This window comes from Diabrotica virgifera, chromosome 10 (genome assembly GCF_917563875.1).
Source record: "Diabrotica virgifera virgifera chromosome 10, PGI_DIABVI_V3a".
NCBI classification, from domain to species: domain Eukaryota; kingdom Metazoa; phylum Arthropoda; class Insecta; order Coleoptera; family Chrysomelidae; genus Diabrotica; species Diabrotica virgifera.
The window spans coordinates 134385236-134397845 of record NC_065452.1 but is presented as its reverse complement, the minus strand read 5'-3'; the positions used below and the strand labels follow the sequence as shown (position 1 = coordinate 134397845).

Genomic DNA, 12610 nt, shown 5'->3' with positions numbered 1-12610 from the left:
CGAAGACATGATCTGTCCACGCATCACAACGGCCAGATCGACAACAGCCAAACTCACAAAAATTTGGAAGAACACTGATATTACAAAAAAAAACACAAAAGTACGCCTTGTTAAAAAATTTCACGCTTCAGAAACTTGGACCATCAAAAAAGCCGATTCGAAGCGTATAATGGCATTTAAAATGTGGGTATACCGTAGAATGTTGCGCATACCATGGACCACACGTCGCACAACTAATTAAATTCAATACTAACATAAAATTAGACTCACCATAACTATCAGCCAAAATATACTGAGATATTTTGGACATATAACTAGGAGAAGAGAAGGCATGGAAGGAATGATAGTTGAAGGCAACGTAGCGGGCAAAAGATCCAGAGGAAGACTCATTAAGCATTAAGACTCAGTTTAGGGTGGTATTGTTCGAGGTGTGAAATTACATAAACAAGGGATCTACCTGTTTTATGGAATGATTCCTTTGTTTATGTAAGTACACACCTCGAGCAATAGCACCCCGCTGAGCTAAATATTAATGAGTCTCTTAGAGAGATTGTAGGACTATAACATATATAATATCTCTGGGGGAATAGTTTATGCTAAAAAAATGTTCACTCCTTTAATCAAAACCGTGGACGTATATCTTTCATTTATGCTTTAATCTCTTCTGGTCATTGTTCTAAGTGAAGACTCGGCCATAAACATTTAAAATTATTTTGTATGACTGATTTGGCGCATTCTTAAGAGCAAATCACAATGAACTACAACCAAACAAATCTGAGTTGCCGATGGAATGATAATTATGGATTTACGGTAGGACTACCCGGTAATTCAGATACGATGTACCTGGCTAGCTCAAGATTGGTCCAAAGGCGGCGACAAAAAGGGAAAAAAATTAATTATTTTTCAAAAAACTTAATTATTTGCTTTATTTTTTCTTCAATATTCTTTTTATTTTTTAGAGGAAAATTCCCTGTTCAATGGTTTGTTTTGCTAAAAGAGAACAACGCAACAAAGTGTAAAGACCACCGACTGATAAGTCTGATGAGCCATTCTTTAAAATTTTTCCTCAAAGTTCTTCACTACAGAATCTCCACAAAAATGCGATAAGGTTATTGGTTGTTCACAATTTGGATTTAGAAAAGGCCTGGGTACTAGGGAATCACTAGTTGCAACCCATGTGCTAGCCCAGAACTGCTACGATCAAAGGAAAGATGTAATGATGTGTTTTATAGATTATCAAAACACCTTCGATCGAGTACAACATCATAAGCTCGTACATATACTAAAACAACTCGACATAGATCAAAAAGACATTCGTTGCATAGAAGCTCTTTACTGGAATCAAACAGCTGTCGTCAAGGTGGATAACGAAACAACGCAAGTTCAATAAATTCTCAGAGGTGTAGGACGGGGATGTATTCTCTCCCCATATTCAGAAAGTATCTTCCAGGAAGCTCTTGAGGATTAAGAAAGCAGCATCAAAGTAAATGGTATCTGGGTCAATAATATACGATATGCGGATGCTCGGTCTTAATAGAGGACAATATAGAAAATTTCCAAAACCTTCTTAATAAAATTGGAGAACATAGCAAAAACGTGGAATTTCAAAAGCGTCTATGATACAATTATTATTCGGACGAAATTGATGGAAGATCTAGAGTCTAGAGCATCTTGGAATCCCAGAAAAATTAAGACATACTCCTAAGGTATTGAGCCTAAAGAATGGTGAATATATTATTATCTTCCACGACATTGTTTAACCTGACATTGGTAGCAATAATAAGCACAAACTTCGCCAACAAAACATTATTACAGATCAACCTCAAGTAGTAGTATATGTAGATGATCTAGTCATCATAGCGATCGAAAAATCGAAAAATTAGATAAGGAAGCAAAGAGAATAGGGTTAGAGATAAACCAGAACAACTGACGATAGGGAAGGACCACACAACAACACAGAAATATCTAATAACAGAGACCCATACATTTGAAACTGTATCCACCTTGAGCTACTTGGGAGTACTATCCGTTGCAAGATAATTGGGATAAAAAGTACATATTTTCTCGGAATTCCATCCGAATTATTTTGCAACGGATAGTAATAATAGGGAATACCGGAAAAGAGAGAACAGAGGAAAGAATTCTCAAAGACAAAGAAAGATATGGAATGAATAGAAATCTGCTAAGAAGCAAGGCTCTAACTAAGAGAACAAAGATGAGTCTAAGAAAGAGGAAGACAGCCTTCTGAAATTTGAACGAAAAATAATGAGAAAAATACTAGGCAACAATGTAAAAAGAGAAGGAGAAAGAAGAATGAAAATAAATGCCGAAATTGAAGAAGAATGAAAGGGAGAAAATATATTAAGATACATAAAATCTCTTTCCTTAGAATGGACAGGACATATACAGAGACGCCCACACTCAGATATGTTGAGAAGGATAACTAACTGGACACCACTATGGTTCAGGTGTAGAGGACGTTCTAGAACAGGTTGGAGGGATAATGTAGAAGAAGATATATGAACAATGAATTTTAAAGACTGGAAAATTCAGTGCAAGGACAGGAAGAAATGGAAAAGAGTGACGACAGCAGTAAAAACACACAGCAAGCTATAAATTACATAGAGGAGTAATCTGCATAATCTCCATAGAGGAGTAATATCTAGAATCTATAACATTCCACAGGGTGACGCGAACTTTGAGAAAAAATCATAGTTTGATTGGTACACCCAGTATACAATGACAATTTACCTGTATAGCAACAATATTATTACAGCGATATTGTTAAAGAATAAGGCTATAACATGTTGAAAAATCACTTAAATCGGACAACGGGTTTAGGAAATTCGAGACATTAAAAATGACCAATTTTTAAGGTGGTGCGTCAATTTCTTCGAGAAGTGTATTATTTCATATTTTGTGTGGATTTTCTTTAATTTCTTGTTATGCACTTTTAAAATGACATGACATACCCTTATATGAAGATATATTTACGGCGTCTTTGGTACACTTTTCTGTGTCTAATCAACAAAAGCTTTGTAATTCCGACAGAATTTACAGAAAGGTTCGAAGAAAAATCTTATTCAAATAGAATGAAAGTTGCGATGCTAGCTGGAAATTACTATAGTTACAGGTACGATAACGTTCAGTCAGTACCATTACAGTACCATTATTTACGACTGCCATGCCGTCCATTGTGGGAACCTTGAATTACTTTATATAATGATCAACTTTGCATGGTTGATAAAAAACAGTTTTTTTGAAAGCCAGGTACTTCTTCGATTTTAACAAAGTTTGCATTCAATCACCACCTCGATAAAAGTAGGTAGGAAAACTATTTTTCCACCTACCTCTACCGAAAGTATACTTTTCCGGACCTGCTTGTAGGGAGCAAAGTTGTACTTTCCCTCCCTAGGGAGGAAAATATTTTTCCTCCCTAGGGAGGAAAAGTAAAAGTGACGTCATGGTATTTCATTCATTAAATATAACTTATTGACACCCTGTACAATATCTATTTTCCATTACGTAAGTATCTATACATTTTAACGTTTATGTATAAAACACCCTGTATTTTGCAGAATGGTAAAAAACAGTTCATTGTTATTTTGATTTAACAATATTTACAATAATAATTTGACTTATATTTGACAGTTGACAGTTATATTGTACCTACTTGTTAGTGTTAGTTCTAATAAATTTTGTTGGTTAGTTACATAAATAAATTAAGTAAAAATGAAAAAATGACTTATTTGAGGAAGGTGGAAAAACCATATGTATAACATGGGAGTAAAGTGCCTTTTCCTCCATTGAATGATTACTGCCCAACGCGTAGCGGAGGAAACTTCATTCTCGGGAGGAAAAGTAGCACTTTCATCTCTTGTTATACAAATAGCTATTTCCACCTAACTCTACCGAAAGTATACTTTTCCTGACCTGATTGTAGGGAGCAAAGTCGTACCACAGTATATAGAAGGACAGTAAAACCTCTTCCATGTCGGCACTTTGATCTCAAGAAGTAATACCGGCAGTACGCAATTGGTAATTCACCAGTGGTGGATGCGGGTTTTCCCTGTTAAAACCCGTACGTTTCTATGCGACTAGCAATGCGAGAGTGGGGCAAAAGAGACTGGGAACATTGCGCGGTCGCCATGCGCGACTAAAGATTTTACTTCCAATTTTTCGGAGAGTGGTTCTCTAGGGAGGGAAAGTACTTTTCCTCCTTAGGGAGGAAAAGTAAAAGTGACGTCATGGTATGTCATTGATGAATTAACTTATTGACGCCCTATACAATATTTTATTATCTATTACGGAAGTATCTATACATTTTAAAGTTTATTTATAGAGCACCCTGTATTTTGCAGAATGATAAAAACAGTAAATTGTTATTTTGATTTAACAATGTTTACAATAATATTTTGACTTATATTTGACAGTTGACAGTTATACTGCACCTACTTGTTAGTTTTAGTGCTCTAATAAATTTTGTCAGTTAGTTACATAAATAAATTATTTAAAAATGAAAAAATTACTTGACATTTAAGGAAGGTGGAAAAATCATATGTATAACATGGGAGTAAAGTGCCTTTTCCTCCCTCGAATGATTACTGCCGCTACGCGTCGGGCAGTAAACTTCATTCTCGGGAGGAAAAGTAGCAATTTCCTCCCTTGTTATACAAATAGCTATTTCCACCTACCTCTACCGAAAGTATACTTTTCCGGACCTGATTGTAGGGAGCAAAGTCGTACTTTTCCTCCCTAGGGAGGAAAAGTTAAAGTGACGTCATGGTATGCCATTGATGAAATATCTTATTGACGCCCTATACAATATTCTGTTATCTATTACGTAAGTATCTATACATTTTAACTTTCATTTATAGAACACCTTGTATTTTGCAGAATGGAAAAAACAGTCAATTGTTTTGGTATTCAAAAAAATTTTACTTTGTTTTGACCTGCGTAACATGTCTGTTTACCGTATAACTCTCCCAGCAAACCAATTGGCATAAGTTGGACGAATTAATATGATAACAACTAAGTGGCAACGCATCCCTTGTAACGGCATGTGAGTAGGTTTGAACAATATTACTATCTATTTATTATTATTATTTTGAGTTGGGATGCATATTTAAGGTTGCTTAATGTTTTAATTTGTTTTTTAATAGTTAAAAAATTTAAATTTCAACAAATATTCACAAACTGCATGCACCCATTTGCTCATATATGCTTATGAGCATTTTAACTCATAGGTGTGCATTTGTATGTATCAATATTCTGAAATGTCAACAGTTGCAAACCTTTATTTCAAAAATTTTTTCGAATTTGGCTTTCTATTAATATTTGTGCAACCAGATAATGTTCTAATTCTGGTTTTCTTCTTTTATTGTAGCATTTAACTACTCGTAACGCCGACCTGAAGATGATCTGTATAATGTAGAGATCGAAACCGGTCGTCAAAGTATAATTAAATGATTGTGAGTAAGTCTGTGTTTCATTACTACATTCAATTGTTTTGATTTAACAATGTTTACATTCATAATTTGACTTATATTTGACAGTTGACAGTTCTGCTGTACCTACTTGTTAGTTTTAGTTTACTAATAAATTGTGTTAGTTACATAAATAAATTATTTAAAAATGAAAAAATTACTTGTTATTTGAGGAAGGTGAAAAAATCATATGTATAACATGGGAGTAAAGTGCCTTTTCCTCCCTTGAATGATTACTGCCCTCCGCTACGCGTCGGGCAGTAAACTTCATTCTCGGAAGGAAAAGTAGCACTTTCCTCCCTTGTTATACCTTTTGGCATGTTCAGAGAGGCCCGTGGTCTGCTCTGAATCCGAACGAAACCAACCCTTATTCAGAAAAATTTTATGAAATAATTTAATAGTTTAAAATCTAAAACTTTTATCGTTGGATTATTTTTAATTTATATTAATATAACGATCCTTTAAAAAGATGACGATAAAAGAAAAAAAGGAGACTTCCTTACTGGGCATGCATACAATGAGAGACTCCAAAAACACATGGTACCCATCCTCTAAATCTGTCTAAACTGGTACAGGTTTCAGAATAATTGCCAATTTGTATTGGAATCAAACCAAATCAGGTTTAGTAGACGGTTTGGAATCACAGGCTCTTAATATTGAAAAAGGAGTACATAAGGGATGACCCTTGTCGCCCCTGCTTTTCAAGGTTTACTCCGAAAGAATTTTCAGAAATTTACTTTCTGAAAAACAAGAAGGAATAATTGTGAACTGTGAAGTCATCAACAATAATTTGCGATATGCGGACTACACAGTACTCCTAGCTTCTACTCAAAAGAGGAAAACCAAAATATGTACTCGTAATAAGTAAACAGCAGAATATAAAACCGTTTATACAATATGTAAATAATACCAAACTTGAGCAAGTTGATCTAATTATTGTTTACCTTGGATATCAGTCACGCAGAGAGTCACTCTGAAATTAGATCCATAGAGCAGGCCAGAGCCGCTTTTATGGCTCCTCTACACATCGGCAGACGCGTCTGCCGATGTATTGAGGTGACCGCAGACGCGTCTGTCGATGTATCATCACAAGCTCACCACACCCACACATCTGTACACATTCTGTAGGTCGTTCAGTCTGTGTGAAGTCTCGGGAGACGCAATATCTACGCGAACATTAAAAAATAGATGTTGATGACCATAGATGCCGCAGCTATATACCTTTTTAGTACGTTCAACTAGGTACTACTTAAGTGTACATGGGAGTAGAATCATTAAAATAATAGAAAAGAAGAAGGTGGTGGACGCTGGCTATATTTAAAACAGCTGGTAAAACACTACGAATTTGAAGGTTTCTTTAGAACTCATAGCCATTTCAGCGAAATATTACCAACATACAAAACTGAAGAAACATGCGTTCACTCTGAATTCACTGCGAAAACTGATGCGTCGTCATATGTGTGGAAAGGCGTCGGACGTTCGCACTGAAACCCTTTGATCTGTGCTTTAAAAACCGACAACAATTGGATGCTCTGCAGACGTATCTGCCGACGTGATACATAAACAACAGACGATCGAATTAGCCAATCTACACATCTGCGGATGCATACGCGGATTAGATGTGTAGAGGAGGCATTAGAAGAATGTCCAAGGTATTATGAACACAGACCTAAAATTGGCTTGAGGATCCGCCTACTTCGCTGCTATGTGTTCTCGGTCTTACTTTATGGCATGGTGACGAGTCTTGGACTGTGAATAAAATTGATCTAAATCGTCTTGAGGCTTCCGAAATGTGGTGCTATAGAAGAATTTTAAAAGTTTCTTGGATGGAGAAGATTCAAAAGTCCACAATAGGGTGGGCCGAAAAATTTTTTTCTGTAAAATAACAACAACTGAGGTCAAAAAAGTTGCGTTGTACTAAAACACAAATTTTAAGCCCAAAATGAGTAGCTAAAAATATTTTTCTCCACTGCCACAAAGGCTCTATATTATTTTCCTATAAAACGTCATTGTGGCAGTGGAAAAAATAAAAAAAAATTAACTTTTTCAAACACAGATCTTCACATTTTTTTATTATCTAATTTTTGAAACATCAGGGTTATTTATTTTGTACCCGAAACAAAAATAGTTTAAATAAAATCTGTAATGTTGTGGCTGGTTCATTACACGTTATACTACCAACGTATACTTTATTTGGCTATGTCGCCACTAAATAATAAATAGACAAAATTAATTTAGAAACCTACTTCAAAAAAATGTGATGATATACTCAAATAAAATATACGATAGTGTAAAAAAGTTAAAATTACCAATCGTTATTTCACTTCTAAAATAACGTAACATTGGACGTTAACGCTTCTGTACTGAACGGTACTGTCATAAATACAGGCGTAAAGGAGGAATTATATTGTTCCCTACTGGAGAATAATATCGAAAGGTCCCTGCAGTCGTTTATCTGCCAACAAGTTGCCTATAATACATCTATTTGAACAACTGGATAGCAGTACCAGTGGACCACGTGCATTTTCGGGCCTCTTGGAGAACGACTCTATGTTTGCGAAACTATATCTTAGCTTCATTTTCAAAAATAGAATCATCAACTGACGATTTTCGCAGTGACGATCTTAGTACATATCAAGAATTCCTGTACGATATTTGTCAAAACAGAAAGTGATGTTTGTTCAGAACAACTTTCTAAGAGACAGCCTGGGAAAAGCCTCTCGCTGGCTTAACACTGCTTCCCGCATCTTTCGGTTATATGTAGCAATCGGAAACCCCTCGGAAAATTTACAAATACTAAGCCATTTTATAATAAAAGTGTATGCGCCCATGTGGTTTTGCATTAAGACTCAACCATCATGACTTTATGGTGCAAGACATCTATTGACGAAAATAAGACTCTGCGAGCAGACCAACTAAAAAATTAAAAGATTTAGTATACAAAAATATTCAAGGAAAGTGATAGTTGGTCAGTCCAGAGAATATTATTTTGATTATGCTATTATTTGCTGAACGTAAAAACATAAGACAACTGGGATTTTAAACAATTTTTAATAGGAAATTATTAAATTACAAAGATAAGCGATATTTCGTAGTAGCAGAATTATTATTTTTTGCGCTAAGGAATACTTTGAGATTATCGACTGTCAGAAAGTTTTATGAACAGAGCCTAGTGTAGCTATGAAGCTATCAAAAGACTAACTAAGGGAAGTTATTGAAAATCCAGGCACCAGTCTTTTGGCATATTATGTAACAGCATACCATTGTCACACACAAGCGGTTGAGAGGGCGTATTTTCGTTTAATTTTTGTGTTCAAATTAAAGTCAGCTTTAGCTCAATTTATTTTTTTTTGTTTGCAAAAAAAATCTACCATACAAAAAAATATAGTTTTGATTGAAAAATCCTTAGTTTTATATAGCTCTGTGGTAGTGGGAAAAAATTAGTTATCGGCCAAAGTACATACTATGATGGCAGTTATCTTATCATACACGTTTTTCCTCAGGCGACCATAATAAATTAAAAAAAAACGAATTTGACATTTATTAGATGATTAGATTTTTTCGTAAAAATTTCATTCTTATACAGCTCTGTGGCAGTGGAAAAAATAAAATTAATTATAAAACAAAACACTGTGAAGTAAGTTATCTTATCATACATACATCTTTTCTGGGGTCAGGAAACTTAATTAAAAAAACAAAATAAAAATACATTACTCAACGGCCCACCCTACTCCACAATACTAAGCAAAACGTCTCAGCAAAACTACTGAGATTATAAAACGCACCAAGAAGAGAAAGCTGGATTATTTCGGACATATAATGAGAGGTCCCAAATATAGGTCGCTATAAAATATTATGCAAGGGAAAATAACAGGTAAACGCAGTCCAGGACGAAGAAGGACTTCATGGTTGAAGAGCTTGCGAGATTGGTATGGTATTGATATAAGCACGCTATTTTGGGGGGCAGTGAATAAAATTAAAATATTTGTGACGGTAACCAACATTCTAAAAGGACATGGGACATGAAGAAGAATGGTTCAGAAACCTGGTCGTTCAACTATTAGCCAGATCTTCACATTACGACAAATTCTCAAAAAAGCGCAAGACTTTAGTAGTTTATGTACCATCTGTTTATCAGTTAGGCAGGCCGCACATCAAAGAAACATGAAACGTAAATCACGTTTCATGTAAATAAAACACTGCTAAACAAATAGACGTCCGGCCATTTATGAAACTTTCTGAAAATAACAATGTGTTATGAGCATGAATCACACTCGTTTCATTGGTAGGCGGACTTCAAGATTTGTTTAGCCGTATTTAATTTTCATGAAACGTGTTTTACGTTTTGTGTTTCATGTTTTTCGTTTCATGTTTCGTTGGTGTGCGGCTTGCTTTATACAGCGGCATAGAACAGTGTCATAAGACCAATTCTTTGCAACGTTATGGATGAAAAAGCTCTAAAAAATACCCCACTCCCCACTCCTCAACCTCTTCCGTTAAAGACTTTAAAAAGGCAAACACATAGTAAACTAAATCACTTGAGAAAGGCACTCTGCCGAAACAGCTGTAGTCACATAGTTGTAATAAATTTTGTGGAAGTATAGAAAACAAACGTTTTCAGTGTTTTATTGTTAGATAAAATGAACTTCCATCAAGTAACGGTAGACTCCATCAATTATCTAAAAAATACAGTTGCGTTTTCTGAAAAATGAACTAAGGACTAAAAAATGTATCATTTCAATGAACTAATTCGAAAAAAATAATTTGAAGTGGGAAATAAAACTCCTATGGTCTAATAAACTGTGCTTTTAGTTATTTTCCGCATTTGTCAAGGTAGTATGCCCGAAAACAAATAGAAAAATTCCCAAAATAAGTGTGCATTTAAGTTCACACTCATAATTTTTTTGTGCGAGGTGTGATCGTCGCAGTGTGAATGCATATCTTTGCGGCAGTAAAATTAAAATGCAACAGTTTGGCGGAAACGCTCGCTCGGCTCCGGCTTTAAATAATAAGGGCATTAATCCTGGTTAGCAAAGAGTAGGCATATTTTGTAGGCCATAACTAACACCGCGATACCATCGGTTTGTCTGAACTGAACGGGGCACACGGTTGCCAACATTCTATAAAAATACTCCTTACAACGTATTTTAAAGGATTATTTAGTCAGCACCGATGCGACCGATATTTAAATGTGTTTACAGATTCTTATCATCTTCGTCTCATTTTAATATGAATACCTTCTACTAGATATATATGTATAAAAGGTGTTTCAAAATTTACGAAGATTTGAATGTGCAGTAAAGTACAAAATAAAAACAAAAGAATTCGCTGTAAAACGAAATCAAGAGACGTCCTATATTTCAGTTCGTTCAGAGAGTGTCATAAACGCCCTTACTAGATTAACTCTCATTAGAGATCTTCAGAGGGTGTATATGTTACCGGCCAAACCTGATTTCAGGACAAACTAGTTTGGCCTAGGCCATACTAGTTTTGTCCTAAGCGCGTTAGGATTTAGTATGGCCTAGGCCAAACTAGTTTGTCCTATCGATACTAGTTTATCCTATCGCGCGTAGGTCAAACTAGTTCATCTTGATATAAATACACACACTTCAGGCCAAACTAGTTTATCCTGATATAATAAAGACTCACACTTCAGGATAAACTAGTACGGCCTAGTCGAAACCACTTTAACCGAGTCGAAAGTAATTTAGCGAGCATGTAAAGACTTTTACATGCGGGGAATTCCCAAATCACGTCCCAACAGGGACGGCAAAAAAATTATACATCGATATATTGTATCATATTATGATACATCGAATGGATATATTGATACAGGCTATAAATCAATATATTATTGTATAATTAAATAATATAAAAAATAATAAATAAAAGGATGAAGTTTTCTCCAAAAATTAAAAGAAAAGATACACTTACGAAAAAATCGAGTAAGAATTTATATTGTTTTCACCAATTTTGAAAAAATGTGAAAACGTTGTTTAAAAAAAATCCACGTCCGTCTGTCCGTCCGTCCGTCTGTCTGTCTGTCCGTGAACTCAACTCCTCCGTCATTATACCAGGTAGAATGACAAATGAGGTGTCAAATGAAAGCTTATAATCCAAGGATGGTACTAAAGGTGAGAAATTTGACCTAGGCTGTCTGTTCGTCCGACCGCGAATATAACTCAATAAACCTATTGTTTGTTTGTTTGTTACGAATAATTATAATGTTAATAAAAATGATTATTTTTCCAAGAACAAAGTATTTTATTCAATTTATTATTTATATTAAACCGTACTAGTTCGCTGAATTCTCTGAGGTCTCTATCTATCATAGCATTTCCTATGTGAGTTTTCCATATCACAGCAGGTCTTCCTCCCCGCGGGTCCCAGTTTAGTAATCTTTTCGGCCACCTGTGCTCCGGAATTCTTTGTACATGCCCGTACCATTTCAGGGCTCTACTTTTACTACCACAACTTTTTTGTAATTGCATTCTACTCGATTCTGTTTCATATTCCCTCTGTTCATATTCTATCCTACCTGGTAATTTGTAGAATCCTTCTCATAAACTCCAATTCAACTGTTCGTATTTTATTTCGTATTATTGTTGTCACTGGCCATTCTTCCGCTCTTGTAGGGTAATATTCAGCACTATGCCCTGAAAAATCCTTTTTTGTTTTCTTTAGTTAGAGTGTTCTTCCATATCACTCCATGAAGTGCTTTCGTGGCTTATTTTCCCCGTACTATTTTCATTTCTATATCTTTCATACAAGTGCCATCTCGGTTTATCATTTGTCATTTACCGTAAATACTTAAAAGTCTTACAACTCTTAATAGCGCCTTCTAAACTTACATTTAAATCAGCAACCAATCTGTAATCAATTATGTACTTTCGACTAGATTAAATTGGTCTAGACTAGGCTAAACTAGATTATCCTGATATAAAAACATGCACTTCAGGATAAACTAGTTTGGCCTGAAGTGTGCGGCTTTATATCAGGATAAAATAGTTTAGCCTGAAGCTAGTTTGGCCTGAAGTGTGTGTATTTATATCAGGATAAACTAGTTTGGCCTACGCGCGATAGGACAAATTAGTTTGGCCTAGGCCATACTAGTTTATCCTAAC

At 35.2% G+C, this 12610-nt stretch overlaps 1 protein-coding gene across 4 annotated transcripts in view; it reads right to left on the bottom strand.

Annotated features, from left to right (window-relative positions):
* LOC114344813 (aryl hydrocarbon receptor nuclear translocator homolog) overlaps nucleotides 1–12610 on the bottom strand; it is a 357658-nt gene that overhangs the window by 99489 nt on the left and 245559 nt on the right. The gene's annotated exons all lie outside the window — the stretch shown is intronic.